Below are 14,728 nucleotides of genomic sequence, written 5' to 3' on the forward strand. Positions count from 1 at the left end.
GCCCAAAGTGCTGGACTGGGATTACAGGCATAAGCCACTGCGTCTGGCCTTTATTTTTTTTTTGGAAATGGTGGTCTTATTCTGCCACCCAGGCTGGAGTGCAATGATGAGATCATGGCTTACTGCAGCCTCGACCTCCTGGGTTCAAGTGATCATCCCACCTTATCACCCTGAGTAGCTGAGACTACCAGCACGCACCACCGTGCCAAGTTAATTAAAAAAAGTTTTTGTATAGATGGGATCTCCCTATGTTGCCCAGGGTGGTCTCAAACTCCTGGGCTCAAGTGATCCTCCCACCTTGGCCTCCCAAAATGCTAGAATTACACAGGTATGAGACACTGAGACAGGCTCTGATAAAATTTTGTTAAGAATTTTGTATTTATGTTCTTAAGGAATGCTGAGTTGTAGATATTTTTCCCTGTAATGTGTCTGTATGGTCTTGGTACTAAGGTAGTCCTGACATCATAGAATCAATTAAGCATCATTCTTTCCTCTTCACTTTACTAGAAGAGTTTATGTGGAAGTGGTATTATTTTGTCCTTTAATGTTTGGTGGAATTCACCTATGAAGCCATTTGGGCCTGGACATTTGTGGGAAGGTTTTTACTCACAAATTCAATTTATTTAATAGATATAGGCCTATTTAGGTTACATTCCTTCTTGAGTGAGCTTTAGTAATTTTTGTCTTTTTTTTTTTTTTTTTTTTTTGAGATGGAGTCTCGCTCTGTCGCCCAGGCTGGATTGCAGTGGCATGATCTCGGCTCACTACAAGCTCCACCTCCCAGGTTCACGCCATTCTCCTGCCTCAGCCTTGCGAGTAGCTGGGACCACAGGCGCCCGCCACAACGCCCGGCTAATTTTTTGTATTTTTAGTAGAGACGGGGTTTCACCGTGTTAGCCAGGATGGTCTCGATCTCCTGACCTTGTGATCCACCCGCCTTGACCTCCCAAAGTGCTGGGATTACAGGCGTGAGCCAGTAATTTTTACAGGCGTGAGCCAGTGCCCAGCCAGTAATTTTTGTCTTTCAAGGAATTTGTCCATTTAACCTGAGTTTTCAAGTTTATTGGCATAAAGTTTTTTATAATAATTTCTTATTATTGTTTTAATATCTGTAGAGTTTGTGGTGATGTCACCTCTCTCGTTTATGTTAGTGGCAATTTGCATATTTTCTCCTTTTTTCCTGATCAGTCTGGCTAGAGGTTTATTTTCTCAAAAATTAGTTTTTCCTTTTATTTATTTTATGTTCTTTTTCTGTTTTTTTTTTTTTTTTTGCAGACAAAGTCTCACCCTGTCGCCCAGGCTGGAGTGCAATGGTGCGATCTTAGCTTACTGCAACCTCCGCCTCCCAGTTTCAAGTGATTCTCCTGCCTCAGTCTCCTGAGTAGCTGGGATTACAGGCGCATTGCCACCACACCTGGCTAACTTTTGTATTTTTAGTAGAGATGGGGTTTCTCCATGTTGGCCAGGCTGGTCTTAAAACTCCTGACTTCAGGTGATCTGCTCACTTCAGCCTCCCAAAGTGCTGGGATTACAGGCATGAGCCACCGCTCCGGCCCCTTTTTCTGTTTTTTTTTTTTTTTTTTTTTTTTTAATTGATCTTTGATCTGCTCTTTATTCTTTTTACTTTGGGTTTCATTTTGTCTTCTTTTCCTAGTTTCTTAAGGAGGAAAATTAGGTCATTAATTTGAGACATTTGCACTTTTCTAACTAGGTATTTTAGTTCTATAAATTTCCCTCTAATGCTGCTTTAGCATGAAATTTGCTTCTTGAGCACAAAATTTCATATGGTGTGTTTTCATTTTCATTCACTTTAAGATACTTTCTAATTTCCCTTTTGATTTCTTCTTTGACCCATAGGTTATTTCAAATTTTGTTCCAAATACATGGAGAAATTTTCAGATATCTTCCTGCTACTCATTCATAATTTCATAATTTAGTTCTATTGTGGTCAGAGAACACATTTTGTTTGACTTGAATCCTTCCAAATAAATTAAGACTTGTTTTATGGCTCAGCATATATTCTATCATAGTAAATATTCCATGTGCAGTTAAGTACATTTTGCTGTTGTTGGGTGGAATGAATGATCTATAAATATGAATTATGTCAGGCTGGTTGACAGTGTTATTTGATTCATCTATATCCTTACTGATTTTCTGACTTGTTCTAGCGATTGTTTTTAAAAAGTGTGTTAAAATCTCCAACAATAATTGTGATTTTATTTCTCCTTTTCAATTCTATCAGTTTTTGCTTCATGTATTACAAAGCTATGTTAATAGGTGCATAAACAAAATTAATTATGCCTTTTTGATGCTTTGACCCTTTTATCATTATGAAATAACCCTCTTTATCTCTGGTAATTTTTTTCTCTGAAACTTACTTTTCTACTTTGTCTGAAATTAATATGGCCACTCCACTTACTTTTGATTAGTGTTAGCAGGGTATATTTTTTCCATGCTTATACTTTGAACCTTATTTGTTCTTTACCTTTAAGGTTGGTTTCTTCTAGGCAGCATATCATTGCATTTTGCTTTTTTACCCAGTCTGGCAGTCTCTGCCTTTTAATAGGGATATTTAGACCATTTACATATAATGTGATTATTGTTATGGATAGATTTAAATCCACTGTTTTGCGACTTATTTCACTTTATATTATCTGTTTTTTTTGTTCCCCTTTTCTTCTTTTTGAAAACCTTTTGAATTAACTTTTATTATTCCATTTCATTTCAATAGTTGGCTTGTTGTAACTCTTGGTTTTGTTAGTTTGAATTTATACAGTCTATCTCAAGTGATATTATATCACTTCCTACGTAGTATAATAACCTTACAACAATATACCTCGAATTCATATTTTTACCTTTAGGCCTTTATGCTCCTGTTGCTATATATATGTATATATCAACATTTTATTTGGTATAAGTATACACATTTAAACATGTTATAAACCTCTTGATATGTTGTTATTTTTTTAATTAAACCTGTCTATTATCAATATATGTATAGCATTTAGTACAATCTATAGTATACAGGATACCTCTCAGGCTTTGCCCAACTACGCTTTTCTTAAGTAGACTCTTCCTTCCATAATATCTATTGTAATTAGCTAGTATTTTAAAAATTTTGTCTTTCATTCCACCATTGGATCATGAACCAGGACAAGGTCAGTCTTGTTAACGTATATTTAAAACCTCATACAGGGCCTAACAAATAAATATTGTTGGATGTATGAAAGGTTATTTTCCAAAGCTTTTAATATTTACTTGATTTTTTTCTTATAGCAAAGCTGTGCCAGTTTACATTCTCACCAGCTTTGTGTGAATTGTTTACTTTTCACTTAAGTGCCAATGATATTGAGTATGGTTGTGTTAAAGAAATTGTTCCATATTTTGAGGGTGTAAACTGATAATTTTAAAAACTTGTGCTCTTTGTCTTTTTTGAAGAGGGAATCTTTTACATTGTATAATTACTTCTATTTTTACATGTTTTCTGTTTATGTTCTTCATTCTTATTAATAAAAATAAAGATAGAATAAGGGTTTAAAAAAAACAAACCCCAAAACTATTAATTATATTTAAAGATATTTGCATATTAAGAACAAATCTTATATAGCTAACATTTTTGGTGTTCTTTGTTCCTTTGTGTAGATACATAGCTCTATCTGGTATCATTTACCTTCTGCCTGAACTTTTTTTTCCTGTGAATAAATTATGTTTCATGAAATCAAAGTGATAAAAAAACATTTCAGCCTGGGATCATTCCATCCAAGAAAAAGAGCAAGGAAACAGCTTGTAAAAAACAAGATAATGTAGGCTGTGCGTGGTGGCTCACACCTGTAATCCCAGCACTTTGGGAAGCCAAGGCGGGTGGATCACAAGGTCAGGAGTTTGAGACCAGTTTGGCCAATATGGTGAAACCCTGTCTCTACTAAAAATACAAAACAATTAGCTGGGCGTGGTGGCGCGCGCCTGTAATCCCAGCTACTCAGGAGGCTGAGGCAGGAGAATCACTTGAACCCAGGAGGTGGAGGTTACAGTGAGCCAAGATGGCGCCATTGCACTCCAGCATGGGCAACAGAATGAGACTCTTTCTCATTAAAAAAAACAAAAAACAAAAAACAAAAAAACAAGATAATGTAATCAAATGACACTCACAAGACCCCACACCTTGTAATAGAAATACATAATATATGTACTAGAAAAATAACTCTTACCATTTATTCAATACGTAACATTTCCCAGGCACTGTGCTAGATGCTTTACAATTATGATTTCTAATTCTATTTTTTTTTTTTGAGACGGAGTTTCATTCTTGTTGCCCAGGCTGGAGTGCAATGGCACGATCTCGGCTCACGGCAGCCTCCACCTCCCGAGTTCAAGCGATTCTCCTGGCTTAGACTCCTGAGTAGCTGGGATTAGAGGCATGTGCCACCATGCCAGGCTAATGTTTTGTATTTTTAGTAGAGACAAGGTTTCACCACATTGGACAGGCTGATCTTGAACTCCTGACCTCAGGTGATCTACCCACCTTGGCCTCCCAAAGTGCTGGGATTACAGGCATGAGCCACCATGCCCGGCCTGATTTCTAATTCTAAAAACCATTCTTGGGTAAATGATTAAGCTTTTAAGAGTTTTACGGTTTTTTCAAACAGAAGAAGAAAATGATGCTTATTAAAGTTGAATGACTCATCTAAGGCCATATAGCTGGTCGGCAGCAGTACTGGGGTTTGAACCCAAGTTTTTCTTCCTCACCATACAGACTTCACTGTATAGAAAAATAGCTGAATAAATTTCTCTGGTTATTTTAGCCAAATTTCATTTGCAAAATCCCAGAAGTGGCCTACTATTCTGATATGGCAATATCTATCTTTCATCATGTGAATAAACAACAGAGAAAATCCACTGTGGTCTTATGAGTTTGGAAAACAAAGTGTTATCACAGATATTCTTGTCCTCAGTTCCAGTGATTTTGAACCTGTTATTCAGAACAAGAAGCCCCCTGATTCAAATACAAAACAGAACATTCTATTTAGTGCAAACACAAAGATCTGAAACTCCATTTTAAAGGCATTTCTGTACAGTAAGAATCCAGCCTGCATCTGTCAGTGGTAGAGAGAATAGTAAACAGAGGAGTCCCCGAAGAGGTCACAGTGTTGACAAAGTTCAGCATGATAGTGGAGTCTACACAAACACAGGGAACAAAGCTTGGCCCTTCCACACAGCTGTGAGGCCTTGACTTCATTTTAAGTCAACGTCATTTCATGTCTCACATATTCCCCAGTGTCTGCATGATGAATACCACAATCACCAGGAGGTCCACTTGTCTGCAGTCTTGTGTAGATTTTCCTGCCACCCCAAAACCCAAGGAATGTCTGCCATGGAGCACACCACCACTGCCTGGTACTGAGAAGTCTTTTTGGTGATTCAACCCAGACCATATTTCAACAGATGGTTCCCATACGGGAAGGACTGATCTGCTCCAGGAAGAAGCTCTAGGCTTTATCTGCACTTTATACTTGGCATAGGGTACAAGGTAATCCAGAGTTGTGATGTGCAACTGAAACCTGTGGGTCTTAGTGAATTTTCCAAAGCAGGTTCCCAGCAACACCAGCTTGTCCCTGGAGATACTGGCAGCCAAATTCAGAATCTTCTCACTCACATAGTGTAGGTGCCATCGGGCCTGTCAAGCGGCAGCAGATTCTCCCTGATGTATTTCATGATCTTCTCAAACATTGTATGGGCTTGCTCTTCAGCCAAGTCCACATTTTCCCACTAGAATGGAACACCGGATCCTCATGCCCCATTGGCAGGGAAACCTGAACTTTTAAAAAAACCTTTCATGTAATGTGTGTCTGTTCTAATTAAGTCTTTCAGCTTTTGTCTGCCTAATAGTCTTTATTTTGCTTTTGTTTTTGAAAGATATTTTTTACCAAGTAGAGAATTTTAGATTAATAGTTTTTTTATTTCAGTATTTTAAAGATACTGCTCCACTGTCTTACTTTTTTGGATTGTTTCTAACAAGACATTTATTGCTGTCCTTACTTCTGTTTCTCTGTACATAATGTGGTTTTTATTTTCCTCTGAATGCTTTTTAAGATTTTCTTTTTAACACTGGTTGGGAGCATTTTGATTATAATGTACTTCCAAATTCCTTGTGCTTGGAGTTTGTTGAGCTCCTTGGATTTGTGGATTTATACTTTTCATCAAATTTTGTAAAATTGTAGCCAAAATTTTTTTTTTTTTTGAGACAGAGTCTCGCTCTGTCACCCAGGCTGGACTGCAGTGGCACAATCTCGGCTCACTGCAAGCTCCACCTCCTGGGTTCACACCATTCTCCTGCCTCAGCCTCCCAAGTAGCTGAGACTACAGGCAACCGCCACCATGCCCGGCTAATTTTCTGTATTTTTAGTAGAGACAGGGTTTCACCGTGTTAGCCAGAGTGGTCTTGATATCCTGACCTCGTGATCCGCCTGCCTTGGCCTCCCAAAGTGCTGGGATTATAGGCGTGAGCCACCGCGCCCGGCTGCCAATAATTCTCTTCAATTATTTTTTCGTTTCTTTCCTCTCCTTTGGGGACTGCTTGAAGTCATCTCATGGCTCACTGATGCTGTTTGCATTTTTAAAATTCTCTTTTCTTTGTTTCATTTTGGGTAGTTTTTATTGCTATCTATTCGAATTTACTATTTTCTTCTTCTGCATGTCTCATCTGCTATTAATCCCATCCACAGTATTTTTTTCCTTTTTGTTTTTCTTGAGACAGAGTCTCGCTCTGTCGCCCAGGGTGTAGTGCAATGGCGTGATCTCAGCTCACTGCAACCTCCATCTTCCAGGTTCAAGCTATCCTTCCACCTCAGCCTCCTGAGCAGCTGGGAGTACAGGCACGTGCCACCACACCTGGCTAATTTTTGTTATTTTTAGTAGAGACAGGGTTTCACCATGTTGGCCAGGCTGGTCTCAAACTCCTGACCTCAAGTGATCCGCCTGCCTCAGCCTCCCAAAGTGCTAGGATTATAGGCATGAGCCACTGCACCCAGCCCACACTATTTTTCACCTCAGACGTCGTAGTCTGCATCTGCAGAAGTTTAGTTTGCGTGTCTTCTCCCAGCCCTCTGGTATTATCTTCCTTGTCTCTGCTTAACTTTTTGAACACATGAAATATAGTTATAATAACTGTTACAATGTCTATCTCTGCTAATTCTGACATCTGCATTAGTTCTGGGTTGGTTTAAACTGGTAATTTTTCTCCTCATTTTGGATCACATTTTTTAGCTTCTTTATTATACCTGGTAATTTTTAATTGGATGCCAGACATTCTGAGTTACATCTTGTTTTTTTGTATAATAAGATATTTTATATTCCTATAGTTATTATATTCCTCTTACTGTCTGGGTCTTTCCAGACTCTTAGCTGTGTCTCCTCGATTGAGGGGTCTGCTGGATTCTGCTTGAATTACTCCTCCATGTGCTGTGGCCTGGAAACTCTTTCAAGTCCGTAAGCTGGGGCGGTCATAGGCTTCCTGTCATTTGTTCCTTATCACGCAGCGATCACTGTCCTTTGTTGCCTGCTACCAAGTGTCCTGGAAACTACTGTTTCATATATTTTGTCCATTCTTTTTGGTTGTTTCAGGCATGGGGGTAAATCTGGTTTCCATTACTCTTTCTTGGTTGGAAGTAGAAAGAAATCTCTTTTTATTGATGTGAAATTCAAATAGCATAAAAGTAACCATTGAAAAATGAACGATTCAGGGGTATTTAGTATATTCACAATGTGGTGCAACAACCACCTCTGTCTAGTTCCCATTTTCATCACCCCAGAAGGAAACCTATTACCCCTCCCTCAGTCCTTGGTCTTTGCCTTCTCTATGGATTTAAATATTCTGGATAGTTCATGTAAATAGGATCCTACGATATGTGATTTTTTGTGTCTGGCTTCTTTCACTTAGCATAGTGTTTTCAATTTCAATGCTCACCCATGCTGTAGTATGTATCAGTAGTTCGTTCCTTTTTATTGCCAAATGATATTTCTTTCATTCTATGTTGTAAGGGCCAAGGGAAAACTCCTCTTTTGCCCTGTGGAATTTTGCTAAAAAATCAACTGACAAAAGGCAAATTAATAAGAAAAAAGGCACACAGATTTATTAATGTGCACATAGGAGAAAACCAGAGTAATTACCCCAACCCCTCAATAGGGTTCAGAAGCTTATACAACATCTTGAGGTTGCAGAAAGAATAAGGGCTTGGATTACGGCAAAACAGGCTATGGGAGGGGGAGAAGGGGAGGCATGGCTAGCATATGTGGTCTTGTAATGTAAATGAAACTTCACAGGTAGCAGCCCTCAGAGAGAATAGATGGCAAATGTGTCTTCCAGACTTTTATTTTTTATTTTTTTATTTTTATTTTTTCAATGGAGTTTTGCTCTTGTTGCCCAGGCTGTGGCACGATCCCGGCTCACCACAACCTCCGCGTCCCAGGTTCCAGCGATTCTCCTGCCTCAGCCTCCCGAGTAGCTGGGATTACAGGCATACACCACCATGTCCGGCTAATTTTGTATTTTTAGTAGAGACGGGGTTTCTCCATATTGGTCAGGCTGGTCTCGAACTCCCAACCTCAGGTGATCCACCCACCTTGGCCTCCCAAAGTGCTGGGATTACAGGCGTAAGCCAACGCACCCGGCTCTTCCAGACTTTTAAAGGTGTCAGACTCTCAGTTAATCTCTCCTAGATTAGACAAAGGAAGGCCTCAGAAAAAGCCTGGCTGCATCTGTGCAGATTTTCTCTACAGATGCAAGTCTCTTCCACAAAAGGCAGCTTTGCAGGCCTACTTCTGTTTGCAGGTCCTCTGAACAGCTATCTCAACATATGTCAGATTTTTGGTTTTGTGTGCACTATTTTGATTTCCTTTAATGTATATGCCACGATTTGTTGATTCATGTATCTGCTGATGGACATTTGGGTTGTTTCCACCTTTTGGATATTGTGAATGCTGTGACTATGAGCATGCGTACCTATGTGTTTGTTTCAGTACCTGTTTTCAATTCTTTTGTGAATATACCTGGGAGAGGGATTGCTGGGTCATATGATAATTCTATTCTTAACTTTTTGAAGAACTGCCAAATTGCTTTCCACAGTGGCTTAACCATTGCACACTTTCATCCTCTTTTTTTAAAAAAATCAGTTTTTTGGGGGTATGAATTTACATACCTTAAATCACACACATTTTAAGTATACAGCTCAATGAGTTGTGTCAGATGAACACATTTGTATAATCACCATCACAATCAAGAAGGTAAACTTCTATCACCTTAGAAAGTTTCCTCATATCTATCTGGAGTCAACTCCTCTTTTAGTCAACCACTGTTTTCGTTAACTGTAGATAAGCTTTGCTTCTTCCAGAACTTTATATCAATGGAATCATGCACTGTGTACTCTTTTGGATCTGAAGTCTTTTGTTCTGCCTAATGTTTTTATGAGATTTATCCATGCTGATATGTGTAGTACAGTTTGTCCCTTTTGACTGCTGAGTAAAATTCTATTTTGTTGATATACCACGATTTGTTCATCTGTTGAATGTATATTTGGGTTGTTTTCAGTTTGCGGCTATTATAAATAAAGCTATAAGCATTTTCAGTCTATGTGTGTCTTCATAATGAACCTTTATGTCTTGTAGATAACATATATTTGAGTTCTACTTTTTATCCACTTGGACTACAGGCACGCACCACCATGTCTGGCTAATTTTTTTTTTGCATTTTTTGGAGAAGGGGTTTCACCATGTTGCCCAGGCTGGTCTCAAACTCCTGGGCTCAAGTGATCCTCCCATCTTGGCCTCCCAAAGTGCTGGGATTACAGGTGTGAGCCACTATGCCGGGCCTCAATCTCTGCCTTTCAATTTGCGGCTTTTACATTGAAAGTAATTTTTGATATGGTTGTGTTTAAATCTATTAAATTAGTACAAAAGTAATTGCAGCAAAAACTGCAGTTACTTTTGCACCAGCCCAATATTATTTTGCTACTTGTTTTCCATTTGTTTATTCAGTTTTTTTTCTTCTTTGTTGCTCCTTGTCTGCCTTCTTTTGGGTTAACCAATTTTTTTTTTGAGATAGAGTCTCGCTCTGTCACCCAGGCAGGAGTGCAGTGGTGCAGTCTCGGCTCACTGCAACCTCTGCCTTCCGGGTTCAAGTAATTCTGCCTCAGCCTCCCAAGTAGCTGGGACTACAGGCATATGCCACTATGCTCGGATAATTTTTGTTTTTTTTAGTAAAGACGAGGTTTCAGGCTGGTCTCGAACACCTGACCTCAAGTGATCCACCTGCCTCAGCCTCCCAAAGTGCTGGGATTACAGGCGTGAGCCACTGCGCCCAACTACCAAATATTTTTTGATATTCCATTTTATTTCCTCTATTTGCTTCTTTCTTTTTCTTTTTTTTTTTTTTTGAGATGGAGTCTTGCTTTGTGTGCAGTGCCATGATTTCAGCTTATTGCAACCTCCACCTCCCAGGATTAAGCATTTCTCATGCCTCAGCCTCTCCAGTAGCAGTAGCTGGGACTACAGGCGTGTGCCACCACGCCCTGCTAAATTTTTTTGTGTGTTTTTTGTAGAGATGGGGTTTCACCATGTTGGCCAGGCTAATCTTGAACTCCTGACCACAAATGAACCACCCTCCTCAGCCTCCCAAAGTGCTAGGATTACAGGCTTAAGGCACTGCACAAAGCCTATTTTCTCTATTTGTTTCTCTCTTTTTTGGAGATGGAGTCTCACTCTTGTTGCCCAGGCTGGAGTGCAATGGTGTGATCTTGGCTCACTGTAACCTCTACCTCCCAGTTTCAAGCAATTCTCCTGTCTCAACCTCCTGAGTAGCTGGTATTACAGGAGCCCGCTACCACTCCCAGCTAATTTTCGTATTTTTAGTAGAGACAGGGTTTCACCGTGTTGGCCAGGCTGGTCTCAAACTCCTGACCTCAGGTGATCCACCCACCTCAGCTTCCCAAAGTGCTGGGATTACAGGCGTTAGCCACCACGCCCAGCCTCCTCTATTTGTTTCTTAGCTATACATTAAAAAATATTTTAAGTGGTTTCTAGGGCTAACAGTATGCATCCCAATCTTATCTAAAACCCTTTAGAATGGATTTTACTACCTCACATTTCAAAATCACACTTCATCCCTGACACCTCAAACTTCTGCCTTCCTAATTTACAAATGAAATCACCTTACAACAGCATAATTCTATTTGCACCCCCCTTATCAGAGGGCTCTTATTATATAGAAAAAAAAAAAAACTTGATTAAGACATGTTCCCTTTCCTCCATGAGCCCGGAGTAGAGGGGAAGACAGATGTATAAAAGAAAGAATTGTACTGTGGGAAGGTAAAAGTAAACCCCAAAAAAGGGGCACAAGTAGACTCAAGTGGGGAATTATCAAATCTCATCAAAGAGGTGGGGAATCCAGAAGGGCTTCACAGAGGAGGTGCTGGAGATGGAGTTGTAAAAATAAGTATGGCTTACTGGGGCAAAAGGAGAAATGGTGCCATAGATAGAAGGAACTAGAAAGCATCAATAGTTCAGTGTGTCTGGAGCAGGCAATAGGCAGTGTGAGAAGAGTAAATAGATGAGGCTGAAGTTAGGGGCATTATCTCTGGATCCTGGAAAGCCATGAGTGTCTTGTCAAGTTCTAACTTCAGTGCATGGGTAATAGGGAGTCGCTTAATAGGGACCTTTAATACATTCAGATTTGTTTTAGGCAGTGATGGCTGGATTGAAGGGGCCAAGACAGGAGGGCAGAGAAAGGAATTTGTAGGAGAATTTGGTGTCCCTGTGAGAAACAAGGGCTGCTCTAATGTGCCTGGACAGAAGGGCTACAGAGGCAGGCATGATTAAAGAGCAGAACCATAGGAACTTAGAATCAACTGATATAAGAAACGAGCATGAAGGAGGTGCCTGGGATGACTAGAGGTGGAAGTAATCTTCACTAGGATGGAGATGGCAGACGATGGTCACTGTCAGGAGAGGGAGGAAGATGAAGAGGTCAAGATGGAATGTACTGAGTGTGGGGGTATCTGTGGAATCTGTTGGAAATGCTCAAAAGAGAGCTGGAAATACAGTCTGGTGTTCAGGGCAGAGAAGAATGGAATTGGAGTCATCAATGGGTGGTGTGGAGAGGTGCATGGCAATTATGATTATGGATGAAACTGACCAGGTGAAACTTGTAGAGTTGGAATAACAGGCAAGAGGAAGGCTTGGAAAGGGACTGAGGGGAAACCAACCAAGAAGATGGTGGCTTGCCAAGATGCCACGCTCCAAGGGAGCATTCCTTGTTTTATCCACTTGTCGAATAGTCCATCAGTCTTTCTGCTTCACCTAAGAGGACATTTCATGTTAATTGAGTATGTGGGTTTTTTTTTTTTTAACCCATTATTAATGTACCAGTATCTGCTGCTCAAAGCCCAAAGGAGGGGTCACATGACCAACCCAATGGATCACAAATGCATCACAGTCTCTGCCACCATGCAAGGGAAAGAAGGATGAGGCACACATTTCTCACTTTCTATCCCCACTGAATCTTGTCTTCGTGCAGAGCCTCAATGAAGGTAAAAGAAGCCACCCTTTATTGAGGACCTACTATGTACTAGGCACTGTACAGATCATTTATTGACATTATTTACCCTTCCAACCTCAACAGAGAAGTGTGAGAATGCGATTAGCTAGTGGGGAAAAAAAAACTCAGAAGGTCACAATTATGGAATGTATTTATGGACTGAAATTTTTGCTATATTAGCCTATTTTTCCTTTCTAGTATTTCCCTCCTCCTCTTTCTCCCATTCAAACAGAGAGTTGCCCTGTGCTCCTGAGCTCAAGGTAGATGTGAGACACAATTTCCTGGTGTTTTGTTTCCAAAAGTATAAAAACATTAATAATAGTATTTGAGGAAAGTGAGGAGGGAAGGATTTTATTCACACTCAGGATGAGGAGGAGCGGCTAGGGATGAGTGAGGAGAGCAGAGAGCTCTCTTTTGTCATCAGAGCTGCAAGGGAAGTGCTTTCCAGTGCGTGTCCAGGAAGGGAACAACGACAGCCAGGCAGAGGGTCTGTGTTCAAAGGTGGCACAGAAAGGGAATGAGAGAAGCATTGCACAGATGCTTTGCAGACAAGAGCAAGCATCATCTTGGGGCTGATCTGTGTGAAGCCCTGGCTGAAAACGGAAGGACGCTTTTCCATTACCAAATGTACCCTCCATCTCTTCTCACCTCCCAACCTTGATGCAGGCCCTGGGAAGAGAAGGGGATCTGTGGTGCACTAGTGATCTGGGTCTCCAAAAACCAAAACTGAACATTGCTGATTGGTAGCGCAGCTCCCACCATGGCGGATTTCAGGATACCAACGTGAGCTCTCTGCAGAACTGGGAAGGGAGCATGCAATCTGCTCCTATGAACCATACGAGCCAGCTCTGCCACACCACTGAAATCCTCCTGAACCCTCTGCGGAAAATACTAGAATTATTATTTATCAGCAAAATAGAAATGAAGTCGAAATTAAAAAAACATACAAATCTATGTTTCTCGTCCACCTAATTTAGGGACAGAGGTGGTATGTTTCTTAATTATAAACACAAAGAAAGTGACTGACCTGACATTTGAACCCATGGCTGCCTGAATCCAAAGCCTTGCCAGCTTTCTGACTGACTCTTCTCTGGGCTGAATTCCTGGGGAGTGCTTGGCTCACGCTACTGTCTGGATCTATTCCCATTCCTCACTCTTGCCCTTCCAGGGTCCTAGGAGAAGAATATCTTTGGCTGTGAGAGGCCGGTGGCCAGGGGCATGCCTCTTTTTCAACCATCCTTCTTGCTCTAGTCCACATTTCCTAGGAAATCACTGGGTAAAGGGTTTATGTTTTACTTTGGGATTCTGGACATGACCTAATTGTGGACATCAGGTAAGTGAGAGCTGGATAGGGAGGTGAAGGGGAAGGAATCTGTTGATCATCATCTTGGCTCTGTGGCTCAGCTGTCAATGCCCTTAGAAGTCAGGAAGTGGCGCTCACCTCTCCCGCTCACTGTGGTGGGTAATTTAGTCACCAGAGAAAGGGCTAATATGTGGCATTCATGCCACCACTTCTCTTTTCTGGGCTTATGGCTGACATCACCAAGTTATCACGACATGAAAAGGCCCCATAAGCCTCAATGCTGCACTCCAGGAAGCTACAACCAAACCCAAAGAAGGTGGCTGGGCCAGGTGGTCAGCCCAAGCATGCTTCTCAGCTCCAAACTCACCCTTCTATACCCGCTTTGTGATGTTGGGGCTGCGACTCTGCCCACCAGGGGGAGCTAGAGGAAAGCAACCAGGCAGGAGGAGGAGGAGGAGGAGGGGGAGGGGGAAAAAGAGGAGGAGGGGGAGGAGGAAGAGGAGGAAGAGGAGGAGGGGGAGGAGGAAGAGGAGGAAGAGGAGGAGCAGCATCCCTCCTTCCTATCTGCTTGTGGTTCCTGTGCACATCACCCAGGCAATGCTTGTCCTTCCAGACAACGGCAGTTTCCTCTTGTGGTAAAAGCTGAGCCAGTTTGTAGTTTTTCAAAAATTTGTGTCACCACCCTCCTCGTGCCCCTCAAAGACAATGGCACCAGCCTGCCAGCCTCTTCCTCAGAAGTCTGAATTTTGCCTTTTCCAACCTTCCATGTTTCAATACTTCCCCTTGGGCTCTGGCTGTGTGGGTGGAGCTGCTTTCCATAGTTGCCATCTCCATGATAC

At 41.2% G+C, this 14,728-nt stretch overlaps 1 pseudogene; it reads right to left on the bottom strand.

The window, feature by feature from the left end:
• Positions 1–5,237: 5,237 nt before the first annotated feature.
• LOC134761985 (60S ribosome subunit biogenesis protein NIP7 homolog) lies at positions 5,238–13,348 on the bottom strand (annotated as a pseudogene).
• Positions 13,349–14,728: the final 1,380 nt, after the last annotated feature.

This window comes from Pongo abelii, chromosome 8 (assembly GCF_028885655.2).
Source record: "Pongo abelii isolate AG06213 chromosome 8, NHGRI_mPonAbe1-v2.0_pri, whole genome shotgun sequence".
Taxonomy (NCBI): Eukaryota; Metazoa; Chordata; class Mammalia; order Primates; family Hominidae; genus Pongo; species Pongo abelii.